The 15,778-nt window shown below is 45.2% G+C and overlaps 1 protein-coding gene across 1 annotated transcript in view; it reads left to right on the top strand.

Moving 5' to 3' along the window:
- MRPS28 (mitochondrial ribosomal protein S28) overlaps positions 1 to 15,778 on the top strand; it is a 61,211-nt gene that overhangs the window by 27,797 nt on the left and 17,636 nt on the right. The window lies entirely within an intron of this gene.

Genomic DNA, 15,778 nt, shown 5'->3' with positions numbered 1-15,778 from the left:
GAAGAGTCCAAAGAGGAAGAAACGAAGTCTAGTGACTCTGCTACCTCTGGAACGGAAGAGGACTCTGCGGCAGAAAAGGGGGCAGGACCTGCCAGAGTGGTATACGATTTCATTTACTAACAGTGAAAAGATCTCCTCCTCTTGGGGTTTTAGTTTAGTGTGGTTTGCTTTCCTTTCTCCTTAGTTGTAGTCCCTTTCCTAATATTTCTTTGTAGTTTTTGTAGTATTTGCAAAATAAAAAGTATCCCTCTGGGGATTTTTTTTTTTTTAAAAAATTGTTCTGGCAGCAGCTCCCACCATAGCATGTGTCTTTACTGTGTGTGAAGGTAGGCTATGTATATGCAAGAAAAGATTTTAAAATGTGTTCATTTTAAAAGGCATCCTGTTAAGCAGAGCTTCTGCCTGAAATATTGAAGAGTTACTAGTAGAGTTGTGCATAACCTCACTCCCTGACATTTTGTAGTTGGCTCTGCCTTTTGAGGCCGTCATTTTGTTGTTGGAGCCGTCTCCTGAGGCAGCCATTTTGTGGTTGTGCCCACCAATCAGTATCATAGTTTTAAAGGTGTCCACAGTCTCAAAATGGTTGAGGAGCCCTATGATAGATACACTTTTTAAATAATGCCTTGTCTACCTCATTTTTGTACATGTGGAAAAATTCAGAAGTTATTGGAGTAAAGCTCTATTAACCAGCTCATTTGATTAACTGGCAACCCCCATTACCCATGGGGGCTGGATAGCAAAGCTTTTACTGTAGTAAATTATTTTACTTCTCTAAGAGAAAACTTTATTGTAATAAAAAGAAACACTGCCAAGTTGGCCGGATTAAAATATCACCAACAGTCAGCTTTGCCCACAATGGGCACAAATGAACTTGCATGCTCTCCTTGCTCTTCCTTTCCCTTCTGTGTTCAGCTGCTTAAAGCCTTCCCAAGCAGGGAGGTTTCAGATCAGGCTCCAATTTGCTATAAGGTCTGTATGTAGATTCCTGCATGTAGAGGGTTTTCCCCATCTCTCTTGGCTTATGGAAAGAAGACAGACCAGATGCCTGCATTTGTGCAATTTGGAGCTTTGATTGCAGCATGCAAGAGTGGAGGAAGTGGAAAGCACAAATACAGGCAGCATTCGTATGTGCTACAAATAAACTTGTAGCTAAAAAATAGATGTAAAAGCTCAGGGTTAGTAATCAAGTTGTTAAAAGAACTAGAAGCAAAATTGGTATGTAGTTAAAAGGACAGGTAAAGAAGACAGACGTCACCTGTAGCCTGAAAAAGAAGAAGAGGAGGAGGAGGAGGAGAAGAAGGTGTCTCAGAGCGGCTTACAAACTCCTTTCCCTTCCCCTCCCCACAACAGACACCCTGTGAGGTAGGTGGGGCTGAGAGAACTCTGACAGAAACTGCTCTTTTTCAAGAACAGCTCTTATCAGAACTACGGCTTGCCCAGGTCATCCAGCCAGGTGCAAGTGGAGGAGTGGGGAATCAAACCCGGTTCTCCCAGATCAGAGTCTGCGCACTTAACCACTACACCAAACCGGCTCTATGCTAGGGATCTTGACTAGGAAAAAGCACTCCACAGCTAAGGTTAAAGTCTCAGTTAATACCTGTATCAATCAGATCTTCGACGTGGTCTCTGTGCTTCACACCCATGGGATCTAGTGCGCATGCGCTGGATCGATCGATACTGTAGCAAGCTCTTTTAACGGATTTTCGCGCCCAGTCCCTCGGGCATGCGCAGGAACCCCACCGCGCATGCCCAGAGGGGTGGGCGCGGACATCCTGCCAGTTCCTTTATTACCGCCGCGTTGGAAAGACCTCTTTCTTCGTCCGTCTGATCGGTTCGCTGTTTGCTTTTCCCTCACAGTTCTTAGGAATTATTTCCGATATACTACATGTGATACGCAGCGTCACCCTCCACGTCTGCATACTCAATCCGTCAATATCGACAGCCGACATTACAGGGATATGTCTCACAGACAAGCTACTGCCTTGTCTCCCAGACATCCATGGTCCAGAAGCCACTCCCCCAGAGTCTTCCTCCCTCCCCCACCGCCAATGTTGTGGGATCAAAGACAGTTGAGGTACCTCTACGGGGCTTATCCACCGTCCATGCTGTGGTTGACTCCAGCGGGCTATTGGGATTGGGATCGTTACTCGACCCACTCCGTTCATAGGTCAAGATCCGCACACAAGTTGAGACCTTCGGTATCTCTGTCATGTCCTCCTATAGACGATCCGTCCCACCATACTCTGGAACCAAGTTGTCCACTCAATCCTCCGGTCACTCCAAATCCTGTCGTTCCTGTTGTCCAAACGAAACCAGTACCTTCTCAACAGGACACTTCGGTCCACACACCACAACAAGACTCCTCTGAATTCATTGAAGAGGACTCAGATACAGAGGCTTCTGACGCTCATACCTCTCCTGACCATACCTCTCTCAACCAGGATGTCGCAAAGGACTTACCTGTATCTCCATCTGACAACCTTACCTCTTACACTGATCTGGTCAAAAGAATGGCTCATTCTTTAGGTCTCTCTGTCGTCCGGCAACATCCGCAGGCAACAGATTCTGTTTACGACATAGTTCAGCTCGATACCTCGTCCACCTTGGCATTGCCCATGTCCTCAGTACTACTGCAAGCAGCAAAATCACCATGGCTAAAGCCTTCGTCTGCTCCTGTGTCCACAAGGAAATTGGATCACATTTACAGAGTCCAAGAGTCGGATGCCGAATTCCTCTTCTCTCATCCACAGCCTAACTCAATGGTCATGACATCCTCCTCCAAATCTAAAAGAATGCATTCCACTCCTTCCAATAAGGAGGGTAAGAAATTGGATGCCTTCGGCAGGCACTTCTACTCTACAGGAGCATTAGCAGTCAAGGCCTCTAACTACCTGGCCTGTATGAACAGATATCAGTATACTCTCTGGGAACGGTTCTCTCAACTTCTTACCCATCTCCCAGACGACAAACTTCAGGCGGCCAGAGTCATCCAAAAAGAAGGCATGGTGTTGGCAAAACAACAGCTCAACATTACCAAACATGTCCTCGAAGCGTCTTCACGAACAATGGCTTCTGCAATAGCTCTCAGAAGACATTCCTGGCTCCGCAACACTAACCTCCCGTTATACACTAGATCTTATGTGGAAGATCTTCCCTTCGATGGCCAAGGTCTCTTTAATGCCATTACTGATTCTACTCTACAGGAGTGAGATAAGAGTATAAAGGCATCTCAAGCTCTAGGGGTATCTTCCTCTGCAAGGCAACAATACCGTCCTCGCACCTGGTCGAGGTCCTGGCAAAGACGTACCCCAACACATCAATCTCCAGACACACGATGGAGACCAAGAAAGTCCTCCAGGGGCCAAAGACCTGCCTTCCATAAACCAAAATTTGGCTCCGGACAACAAGCTTCCCACACCAAACAGCCCAAACCCTCTAAGCAGGGTTTTTGACTTCCCAGTCACCGAGTCAGCTCAAACCCGTCTGTCACCCTTCCTTCAAAATTGGTGTCACATCACCTTGGACGAGTGGGTGCTGTCCATCTTGTCCCGGGGCTACAAAATTCAGTTCCAACAGAACCCCAATACTCCTGTCGTCGTATCCACGCCCCCTTCCCCACCTCTCCTCGAGGAGGTGTCCGTCCTTCTGCAGAAGGGAGCCATCAAACAGGTACCACCACACCTCTGAGGAACGGGGTTTTATTCCCGATACGTCACAGTCTCGAAGAGGGACGGAGGCGTTCGACCCATATTAGATCTCAGGGAACTGAATCGTTTTGTGACCTACCACCGATTCTGCATGGTGTCCCTACAACAGATTATGCCACCGCTTCGCAGACACGTTTGGATGGCCACTCTCGACCTCCAAGGCGCATATTTCCACCTTACCATCCACCCCTTCCACCACCAATACCTATGCTTTACAATTGGTCAACAGCATTACCAGTATACGGCCCTTCCGTTCGGCCTCTCCAGCGCCCCAGGGTCTTCACATAAACTATGATTGTGGTTGCAGCTTTCCTCCGTCTCAGGGGTATCTCCATCTACCCATTTATAGATGATTGGCTTCTGGTAGCACCTTCCAGGAATACCCCAGTCTGCAATGTCACAGAAACTCTAGCACTTCTGGACAATCTCGGCCTGCTACTCAATCAGCAAAAGTCCCAATTGTGTCCAGTCCAGCGCATACAGTACATCGGCGCGATACTGGATTCTCAGACTTGCATGGCTTACCTGCCCCACGACAGGGCAACAGATATAATCTCCTTAGCCACCGTCGTCCATACCCAAACCTCTGTCACTGCCTTCCAAATTCAGAGGCTGCTTAGCCTGATGGCTACAACTATGCCAGTTCTCGTCTTTGCAGGACTAAAAATGCGCCCTTTACAACTCTGGTTCATCCGCAATTACGACCTGTCAAAAAACGCACACACTGTCGTCCTATCCCCTCCTCCCAGTATACAGGACTCTTTACTCTGGTGGACTGTCCCTTTGAATATCCTCCAGGGAGTGCCCTTCCACCCTCTGTTGCCCGAGCTCACCATAACGACGGATGCTTCTCTGACTGGATGGGGAGCACACTCCATGGGCCTCTCTGTTGGAGACAAATGGGACGCCCGGATGAGGAAGCGTCACATAAACTTCCTAGAACTGCTGGCTATACGACATGCAGTAGCCAGCTTCCTACCATTGATCAAAGGAAAATGTGTCACGGTCCTCAGGGACAACACCACAGCGCTTTCCTACGTCAACAGGCAGGGAGGCACAGTGTCCCTTGGCCTATGCAACCTTGCCATTCAATTGTGGGACTTATGCATAGCCAACAATACATTCCTGGTGGCCACTCACATTCCTGGTCACATGAACGTGCAGGCAGACCATCTAAGTCGAGCGGGACTTAGCCTCCACGAGTGGGGGATGAACCCAACATACCTCCTCCCACTCTTCCACAAGTGGGGAGTTCCCCAAGTCGACGTCTTTGCCACACGAAACAACAAAAAGTGTCATCTGTTCTGCACTCGAGGAGGCAAAGACCAACATTCTCTGGGAGACGGCCTCCTTTACTCTTGGTCTACGGGACCCCTTTACCCTTACATCTGCTTCTGAGAGTGGTTCGCAAAATTCTCTCCGATGCCGTGGACTGTATCTTGATAACTCCATGGTGGCCAAGACAACCTTGGTTTTCAACAGTCCTCGAACTATCACAGGAAACTTACCATCAATTTCCTCCGGCTCCGGACCTCCTCTTCCTCTCCGACTCCCCCGCCCTCCATCACGACATACTACAGCTGAAATTGACGGCATGGAGGATCATGACACCGGCTTCTCTGCCCGTGTAACGGATGTCCTGTTGAATTCCAGGAAACCCACTACGCGGAAGTCCTATGATTATAAATGGCATAGGTTCTGTTCTTCGCTTGGAGATGATGCCCCTCGAGCCACCTCTGTGGGTCTCGAACGAGTCTTCCAGTTCCTCCTCACCCTAGCTGACTCGGGACTTTCCCATTCATTGTTATGAGTTTATTTGGCCGCTCTTTCGGCCTACCATGTTCCAGTTGACGGATGTACATTATTTTCCCATCCACTTTCTAAACAGTTTTTAAAAGGTTTGTTACACTTCTACCCTCCTGTCAAAGCTCCAGTCACTCCTTGGGACCTTCCCCTCGTTCTCCGCCAGCTTACGCGGAAGCCATTTGAACCACTTGCGACATGCGACCTCAAGCTCCTGGCATGGAAAACAGCATTTTAAATTGCCATTACCTTGGCTAGGCAAGTGGGAGAACTTTTGGCCTTCCGCCATGATGCCCCTTTCCTGTCGTTCCTGCCAGACGGAGTCCGCCTCATCCCAGACATCTCCTTCCTGCCGAAGGTGGTGTCAGAGTTCCACCTGCAGGCGGAGGTCTTCCTTCCTGACTTCTTCCCAAATCCGTCAACAGCGGAAGAAAAGTTGTTTCACACTTTAGACGTGAAATGCGCTCTCCTGTTCTACGTCAACAGAACACTCCCAACTAGACGAGACTCACAACTATTTGTCTCGTACGCTTCTCCACGGCTGGGCACTCGCATCACGATCCAGCACCTGTCGAAGTAGGTCTGATCCATCTATGTTACCTACTCGCTAAACAGCCATTGCCTGGCCCTATATCAGGGCTTATTCTACCAGGGTTGTCGCGACTTCCACTGCCTTCCTTCAGGGAGTACCCTTACCGGACATTTGTAAAGCCGCTATCTGGGCTACGCCTAACACCTTCATCAGGCACTGCGCACTAGACGTCCGAAAGACCTCTAATACCAATATGGGACGTCGCATTCTCTCTTCGGCTATGCAGCAAATGACCTGCCAGCACCCTCCTCCAGGTAGGCTACTGCTCGCTAATCTCCCATGGGTGTGAAGCACAGAGACCACGTCGAAGATAAACAGGTTGCTTACCTGTAACTAGTGATCTTCGAATGGTCATCTGTGCATTCACACCACCGCCCTCCTTCCCCGCTGCTGTCAGCTTCTACATTCTTGAATAGGGGTTGATTTGCGGTGGTTTGTAGGAACTGGCGGGATGTCCGCACCCACCCCCCTGGGCATGCGCGGGGGGTTCCTGCGCATGCCCGAGGGACTGGGCACGAAAATCCGTTAAAAGAGCTTGCTACAGCACCGATAAATCCAGTGTGTGCGCACTATATCCCATGGGTGTGAATGCACAGATGACCACTCGAAGATCACTAGTTACAGGTAAGCAACCTGTTTTTCTTAAGATGTAAGGGTTAAATAATATTATTCACATAGCAGTAATGAACAGTGACAGTTTATATGCCTGCCTGAGAAACAGGTATAAATGGATACAGGACTCTTTTATCTACATCATTTTATGCTGCTTGATTGTGTGTTATACCATTTTTTATGCCCTGTCTTCTTACTGGATTGTTTTATTTTAATTAGACGCTGTCTCAAACTGGCCTCTGGCAGAGGTGGCATATAAGTTTCCCCAATAAATATCTAAGTACATCAGAACTCATACAATAATCATGCCCCAAAACTGCAAAAGATATTTCAACAAAACCGATTCATAAGTAACTGCTAAAAATAACGGAAAATATTTTAAAATTACTTGATTCTCATAGTGGCCTCAGGAACAAAAATGCAATCTTTGAGTATAACTTCCTCAATTTCACCACATGTATTCAAAATGTTCAGCAGTTTATAACCAAGCATCTCTGTAGAACAAACTTCTGATGCTATTTAGTAAGCCACGTGTTGAATGGCTGGAATAATCTTTGAATATTGTACCTTGTTTCCTGTAGTGACACAAGGCAATTCACTTGCCGCTCATGACATCTGTCCACAGTCACAATCCACATGTCAACCATAATGGCCTGTGCCAAGAGGCATTGTGACACCTAAGTTGTCTAGATTGCACTCAGATAGCAGTGTACCAAGCAGTGGGAAAAGAATTGGCTGAACGACTTGAAATTGTCTTCCCTTTGTTGCTTAGAGCAGTTAAGCCTGACCACTTAGGGAGATCTCCAAGTAACTACTTGTATTCACACATTTTGTTACACATACTTGTATTCACTTGTATTCACACTTGTATTCACACATTTTGTTACACATACCTTTAGAAGAGATGGCTCAGGATGCTCTGAATGTGCCCTTACAGCTGCAACAACTGGTTGCCTAATTATTTGTTAAAAATTCTGTGGTAAATTTTAAAAGGTGTTGTAGGTTAGGCAGCAATTTTTTAAAAAGTATTTCAATTTAGGAGACAAATGCCATCTAGAAAAAGCATTCCTTTCTATCAAGGTGATGCTTCCTCTTTAAAAGTGTTTTGTTTTATATGCTCATTGATAAAGCTTTAATCAGCTGATCAAACATAGTAGTTTAATTGACTAGATTTCTTTAATCGGGTGGCGGCCGTAATGCTTCTGTATCACAGCGCCAATTAACACTGTTTAGGTGTTCTGAGGTGTTGAGAAGGGATCAGGCGACCCCAGTATATCAGCAGAGAAAATCACTTTATATGTACTTCTTTTCCTCTTTTGTCTGAGTGTGAGAAAACTTTCTGAATAATTCTTTACCCCAAGGGTATTCTAGATTGCTGATTCTGCCAGTGCTTTCTCAAAATCTTTTGTTGAACAGTAAAGCCTCTCTGTTCTTTTCTCTGAGAAGCGTGCTAGAATTTCACCTGCCACTTGAATGTAGATAGATGCTTTATTTAGAAAAGTTTGTTTGAAAAGGTAGTTGAAAGTGAAATGAATTATCACTTAAGGTGTTTGAGGGGTGTGTGTGTGTACACACATACACGCAACCTGATATTGTGGGAAAGCTGTAAGCACCTTCTGAAAGCACCTTCCTTTATTTGCCACCTTCTGAGATGGCAAATAAAGGGAAGATACTAAAGTTCAATTAGTCTTGTTTGCAAAACTGGATATAGGATCTTCCTGTTGGCATATAGGGTGCCTTATTGTACTTAATTATGAAATGGGTAACTAGAATTGTTTTCCTGTTGGTTTGAACGGGATTGTTAGTTATTCCTCTGATGTCTGAATAGTTTTTTGTGACATTGCCCTTTTGGAGACACAGCAGCAGTGTGAAAAGTGCAGTACTTCAAATACTCATCTTTCTTCCATTTATATGACAAATCATATTATTCAATGACAGTAATTTTTCTGAATCATTCTTAATTCAGCAGGATCTAGTCGTTGCTTAGCAGCAAATGAAGGGGCTTGGATCCAGTGTAGTGTTTCTGTGGACAGGAGTGTTTGTGGCTGTGGAACCTGACGGTCTCACCTCTTCTCTCCCTCCCTCTCTCTTCTCTCCCTCTCTCCCTCCCTCTCTCTCTCTGCAACCTGAAATTCTTCTCCAGGAACAGCATTTCAGGCTGTGTTTCAGGAGAGGCATTTCAGATGTAAGCAAGTTGTGCTCTTTGGCAGAAATCCTTCTGCCCATGGAAATATTTCACTGGTTACAAGCCAGGATTTCGAAGTTTGATATGATTGCTCCAAGTTGTTATTGAGAACTAGGTAAGTCTGTGTTTGGGCTTTACCACTTCAAACTTCATGCGGGGGAGAGAGTTCCCATGATTCAGTGTTCTCCATAGCCTCACCCAGCTCTCTTCACATAGAAAACTCAACATACAATGATTTCCCCCCCCCCCAAAAAAAAAAAAAATCACAGGAGTATCCCGTAGTGTGGAAGTGGTACAACTGCAACACATTTTTCATCTTGGTGAAATACAGACCTCAGTCACAGTGCAGTACTACATAAATTTCTTTACACTGCAAGAGCCAAGTATATCTTACACATCTGTACATGAGCCTCTGCTCTCATGAGATTCCAGGCCATGCCCTTCCATGTTTCTGGCAGGGTTAGTAAAAGGCATTGTATCTGTAGAAGCAGGACTGTAGAATAGTACTTGATTGCCCACTCTATGAAACAAGTAGAAATAATTGATTCTAGCCCTGCTAGTCAAAAGGATGAATTTTCTTTGATAGAAGGAATAAATATAGCGCATTTGTGTGCAGGTTTTTGGGGTTTTTTGCTCTCCTAGCTGGTAAGGGCAGAATTCATTAGCGCTAATGTGATTTATTATTCCATTGATATTTAACTTGATTTTAGTTTTAGTGTGTTCTTTGCATTTTTTACCTTTCAGGCTGAGACAATGAACTCAATGAACATATGAAGCTGCTTCATACTAAATCAGACCACTGATCCATCTAGCTCAGTACTGTCTACTCTGATTGGGTCAGCTCTCCAGGGTGTCAGGCACAGAGAGGTTTCCCCCAAAGCTTGCAACCTGAGATCCAGTAATTGGAGTGGCCAAGGACTGAACCTAGAAAGGGCTGTGCCTCTGCGGTAGAGTTTGTGGTTTACATGTTGAAGATCCAGACTTCAATTGCTGCTGTGTCTACTACCACAGAGCTACAGTCCCTGTCACAAATGTATACCATAGGAAAGCCCATGATGCCCTTAGTACCCTAGTCCAGAGGTGATAAATAGATTAACAGATTAGTTATGCCTCAAATGGAAGGTGTGTAAACTATCCTGTCCTATTACATAAAAGGGAAGTGGTCTGGTAACGTTCAATGCTTACTGGTAGTATTTCATAGTGACATTCTTCAAAATCCATCAGTGTCACTATGAAATACTACCAGTGAGTTTGTTAAATGGATTAATCTTGTATTTTGACGCTATTCACTTTGACAAAGTTGTACACAAAACGAGATGATATGCATGATCTGTTGGTGTTGATGGCGTTTGAATTGCATCCAGTAAACTGAATATTGGAAAAAGAAATTTCTAGTCTTTGGAGACTTTTGTGGCATAATATATCACGGTTGTTTGTTTCCTTTTCCACTTCCTTCCGTGATCTCTCTCCTTGGTTTGCAACATTCTATGCTTGGCAAAATCAGTTTGCTGCCTGATCTGTCACTCAGAACAACTCCCTAGGCACTGGCTGCGTTGCCTAAGTCCTGCCCACAGAAGCAGCAGGTGCCAAAACTCACCCCTACTGCCACTCCACACCACTGCCTGTCCCCCCCTCTCCCAGAGCCACGAAGACTCCCCAAGGTAAGTAGGCAGCCAAGCTGTGAGCAGTCTGGCTGGGCCACAGGGGCCTTGAACAGGGGGTGGGGGGTGGGAGAACCAAGGCTGGCCTGGCTGGGCCGCAGGGGCCTTGAATGGGGGGGGGAGCCAAGTCCCCAAGGTAAGTAGGCAGCCAAGCTGTGAGCAGTCTGGCTGGGCCACAGGGGCCTTGAACAGGGGGTGGGGGGGGGGAGAGCCAAGGCTGGCCTGGCTTGGCCGTGGGGCCTTGAAGGGGGGGGCAGAGCCCCAGGCAGCCTGGCTCTGTGTGTGAGACTTTACTTCCGCTTCTGTACCTTTCTATGCATTCATTGCACATCACATCTTTCTAGGGCTCGTTGCATTGCTTCTACAACAGTCTTTACTGCTAGTAAGGGATAATTATAATGACTTTCCTCTGGTAATAAACCGGGGGAGAAATGCTCAGACTTCCATCCTTTAACTTGTTGAGCATAACCTTTTTGGCTCATAGCTGCAGCTTGGACACTTCAGTTCTAGGCAGGGAGATATTGATTGAAAATGTATAATGCATAACACTTGGTCTCAGTGTAAAACCACAGTCTTTATATTGTAATATTAAATACAACAATTGTTATATTCTAGGATGATGAGATAATTTTTATTTTTCAAAGCAAAGTTAATTTATTCCAGGTTTAAAAAATAATAAAAAAGAATAAATGTGCAATAAAATTCAGAAACATATATAAAATTTAGAATACGTAATTGTACATCACATTAAACGTCAAATGTCTCCCTAATTAGACTTTTCCCACCAGCAAGCTTGTAGGCTTTATCTTTGAAGTATTTTACACTTACAGTGCAAAAGCAAAGAAATCACTTCATGCAAGAGCAGTTTTTCTCTCTGGAACGGAAAGTTTATGAAGCCGTGTTATAATTCTAGAGAGCTAAGAAAGGACCTGGCCTAGGTAGCCCAGGCTAGCCTGATCTTGTTGGATCTTGGAAGCTAGTATTTGGGTGAGAGGCCTCTGGGGGATACCAAAGTTGTGACGCAGAGGCAGGCCATGGCAAACCACCTCTGAATGTCTCTTGCCTCGAAAACCCCACAGGATCGCCATTAAGTCAGCTGTGACTTGGCACTTTGCACCATCGAGAAAGAAGGGCCCATGTAGAAAAAAGGCAATGAAAAGGAAGACAAAGAGATGTTAACTTCCTTAATATCCCCCCCTTTTGCTGTCATCTGTACTCCCTTCCAGCCATCTGAGTCAAGATCCATCCCAATTAAAGCCTTGGTATCTGGGACCTCAAAGAGCTGTAAGGATATGAACAAATCTCAACTAAGCTGCTACAAGCCTATAGGTGGTGCTATAATAAATATAATATGCAGTCGTGTACATGCATTATCAAGAGTATTTTGGGTGCTTCATCTCTGACTCCAGACATGTGAGCTTTTATTTTGCAAGCATCATGATTCTGCTCATTACACTTAATTATAAAATATTTATTAATATGATTTTAATATGATATTGTTGAATCATATAAAATGAGCTTATAGGTGAAATACACTGGCTGCTATTCTATCCATGCTTCTACCTACTGTCTGGAACACACCACACGATCACAGTTTGTATAACATGTAAGCCCTCTAATACAATTACATTTTCAGTCCCAGCATAGGATGCATATGCAAAGGATTGACGGTGGTGAGAGGAAAGGACAGATGAGATCCGTTTGATAACCTGGAATGATCTGCTTTACTGTAGGCCTCTAATAAAAGATGACAGAAAACTCCTTGTGGTTATTTAGATAAAATTACATAGATGCACTTTAGGCATGGGAAAGAATGATGTCTTCAAATGGGTCTAAGCTGGAAGACCTGTCTTACAGTGCAGTACTACACATGTATACTAATTGAATTTAGTGGGATTTACTTCCTATTAAGTGTGTTTAGATGACAGCCTAATTCAGCTCCAAACTGGGAAGAGCAGCAGATCACCAGAAGCAAGCCCCATGACAAATCTCTGTATCAGTTCTGTCTTTCACTAATTCCAAACCAAAAAGTATAAATCCAGTTTATCAATCAAAAATTACAATCAAAGGAGGGATGGAATAAGAAACTGCAGAATGGAAGTCTGTTAGCAGATTTGATACTGTTTCATATTATGTTAAGTAAGATTGTGGATGATTCTTGCTACCGTAAGTAATATTTCACCTTTTAAAAGGCAGTTGATGTGTACTTACACTTCAGTGTTCATGCAAGTGGCATTTAGATTTTGCTGCATTCATGTTCACTATACCAGTGGTCATGTAATCTTAGTATACATTTAAGTAAGCAAGTCTGATAACTTAAATTCATACTGTATTCTACCACTAATGTTCTTGTGCTGCTTGAAATGTGGATGGTGTAAAAATGCCTTGCTCTGGTGGGGGCCTCTATAATTATGTTTGATTTTCTGTCTTTGTTTGTTATGCCTATAGACATAAATAATTAACGATAACTGTACTACTAGTAGTTACATGTTTAGGATACATTTATGTACCTTTTGTGTGAATCCTCCTAAATCATGAGGACTTTGAACACTTGAATATGCACCCTTTCCCATTAAATGTCTTTTAAAAGCATTGGTGGAAATCCCCACTGTTGTCCATAGTGCTGTATTAATTTACTCAATGATTAAAGCTGACTTCGGCTGCAGTCACACACACTAAATAATCCACTTTCAATGCACTTTCCAGATGGATTTTGCCAGTTCACACAGTAAAAGTCCAGTTAGAAAGAAGAAGAAGGGATTGGATTTATACCCCGCCCTTCACCACCCAAAGGTGTCTCAGAGCGGCTTACAAACTCCTTTCCCTTCCCCTCCCCACAACAGACACCCTGTGAAGTAGGTGGGGCTGAGAGAGCTCTTGACAGAAACTGCTCTTTTTCAAGAACAGCTCTTATCAGAACTATGGCTTGCCCAAGGTCATCCAGCCAGGTGCAAGTGGAGGACTGGGGAATCAAACCCGGTTCACCCAGATTAGAGTCCGCACACTTAACCACTACACCAAACTGGCTCCAATGGAGACAGCACATTTAAAGTGGATTGAAAGTGGATTATTTAGTGTGTGTGACTGCAGCCTCTCTATTCCCCAATAATGCAGATTTAGGGATTTTTTTAACTTATTACAAAAGCAAGCCCAGTTTATTACTGGTCATGGAAAATTATTGGAAGAGTACTGATACTCTGTGCATTCAGAGAAATGTGAAACAGCTGTAGCTGTGTTTTAAATTTTTAAAATATATTTAAGGCTATAGGGGAGGAATTAACATTTCCTTACCAAGTAGCCACATGAGCCACTGTGTATGATTTTTTTCTATTTTTTTAAAGCTGAGTTTGTATAGTTCTGAGCACACAGATGTTCCTCTTGGCATTCATACAGTACTAGCCAATATAGGGTGGGTTTTTTGTAGACATAGAATGTGAGCCTCTTTGTTCAAGACAAAGTGTTGCCTGTGATGGGAACTGCTGTAGTGATGGGAATGTATTATAATGTATTGTAGTCACCCCCCTCCAATGGAGACAGCACATTTAAAGTAGTTTTGTGGACAGTGGATTGTTTGGACAGAGACCAGCTAATAACATACTCCTTGAGCACACTGTCTTATGAGCTGAGCCTCACATAGTCTTAGTCACGTGGCTTGTTCCAGGGCTAGGTATCAATGCTGGGTTTTTGGGTTTTTTTTGTAAATTCAGGATATAACAACCTGAATTAAGAGGTTCTGACCATAGAAGTGGAACTGAATCTTTTTATTTAAAGCCACATTACAGGCATCTCTTTATTTAAATGTATAATCATTTAAACAGAAAACTACTACAAAATGCCCAGTTCTCCCTCTGAGACGGAGGACATCTGAATGGGTTATTCCCACCGTGCTATCAGGGAGGCAGGAACTAGTTTTTTCTCCTTCCTGTTGGCGCCCTCGGAATAGCCCCGCCTCAGTTCTGTTCCTGCCTCACCAGGGAGCAGCAGCTTAGTCAGCTAGCTACAGCTAACTTTCAAGAGAATTCTCCTTCTTTCCTTTTCTTTCTAAAGTTTAACCTTATCTTGCCCTCTTTTACTCTCTTTACTACACTTTACTGTACTTCAGCCTTTTTTTCCTTTACTCTCTTTCCCGACCTCCTTTCTCTCCCTTTGCTCCGGGGGAGCGAAAACGCCGGGACTTTAAGTCCTGAAGAGGCTCGTGCCGGCATGACGTCGAGAGATCTTCCCGAGGTTTTTTCCTCGGACGACGAGGGAGAGACGCAAACCGCAGCGGCGGCAGCGCGGGACGTCGTCGGGCCAGATCAGCTCTCGTGGCTTGATCGGGTGCCTGCAACGGAGGCGGCTGGGTCAGCGGCGGCAGCGCGGGCCGCCCAGAAGCGCCGTCTGCAGTCGGACTGCGAGGAGCCCGCCATTTTATCGGCACGTCCCAGGACGGCCGGCGGCCATCTTGAGGATCCGGCCTCCGGCTTCGGACCTCTTACTGGGGCACCTCCAGGAGCTGCGGAGCTTGGCTGCGATCGTTCCTCCGGCAATGCAGCAGCGACCTCTTCGGACCCGAGTAACAGTCAGTCGGGTAAGCCCTCTAAGGACGCGGTCCTGGTTGATCCCTCTGAACTCATGGAGTTCATTAGACGCTCCGTCCAGCAGGAGGTGGCCAGGTCTACTCAGCCCCAGTTCCCGCCTAACCAGGAGGCTCTCCCTCAGCAGGCCGCCTGCTCTTTTACACCCAACTGGCCAACCAAGGCGGCAAAGAAAGCCCCCCCCAACCCCCCCCCTGTCCACTGGAGATCAATGGGGGGAAGAAGAAGTAGAGTCTATTGTTTCTTCCATGGAAGAAAGGGAGGAGGGCGAGTTTTTATCGGACGAGGAATCAGAGGAACTTAAACTGCCTGAGCAGACCAGTAGGTTCTTTAAGGCTGAGGATTACCAGTATCTTTTAACTAAAGCAGTTAAGGCACTGGAATTACATGATGTACCCGCTTCTGAGTACCAGAAAGCGGCCAGGGCCAAAATTAAGTCCAAATCAGGAGGTAATAAGGAATTTTTTCCCCCTGAGGAGTATGTTGAAAAGGTTTTTCCCTTCCCAGAATACTTTGAGCGCCAGTTAAGATCTAGCTGGGACAAGCCTGTAGTTAACAGGCAGTTTCCTGCATTCACTAAGAAACTGTATGCCATGCCTAATTATGCCGATGAGTTGTTACAGGTATCGCCAGTGGACGCT

This window comes from Gekko japonicus, unplaced genomic scaffold (genome assembly GCF_001447785.1).
Source record: "Gekko japonicus isolate JY-2015 unplaced genomic scaffold, Gekko_japonicus_V1.1 scaffold301, whole genome shotgun sequence".
NCBI classification, from domain to species: Eukaryota; Metazoa; Chordata; class Lepidosauria; order Squamata; family Gekkonidae; genus Gekko; species Gekko japonicus.
Note: the sequence above shows the minus strand (reverse complement) of the source record. Positions and strands in the feature narration are given on the sequence as shown.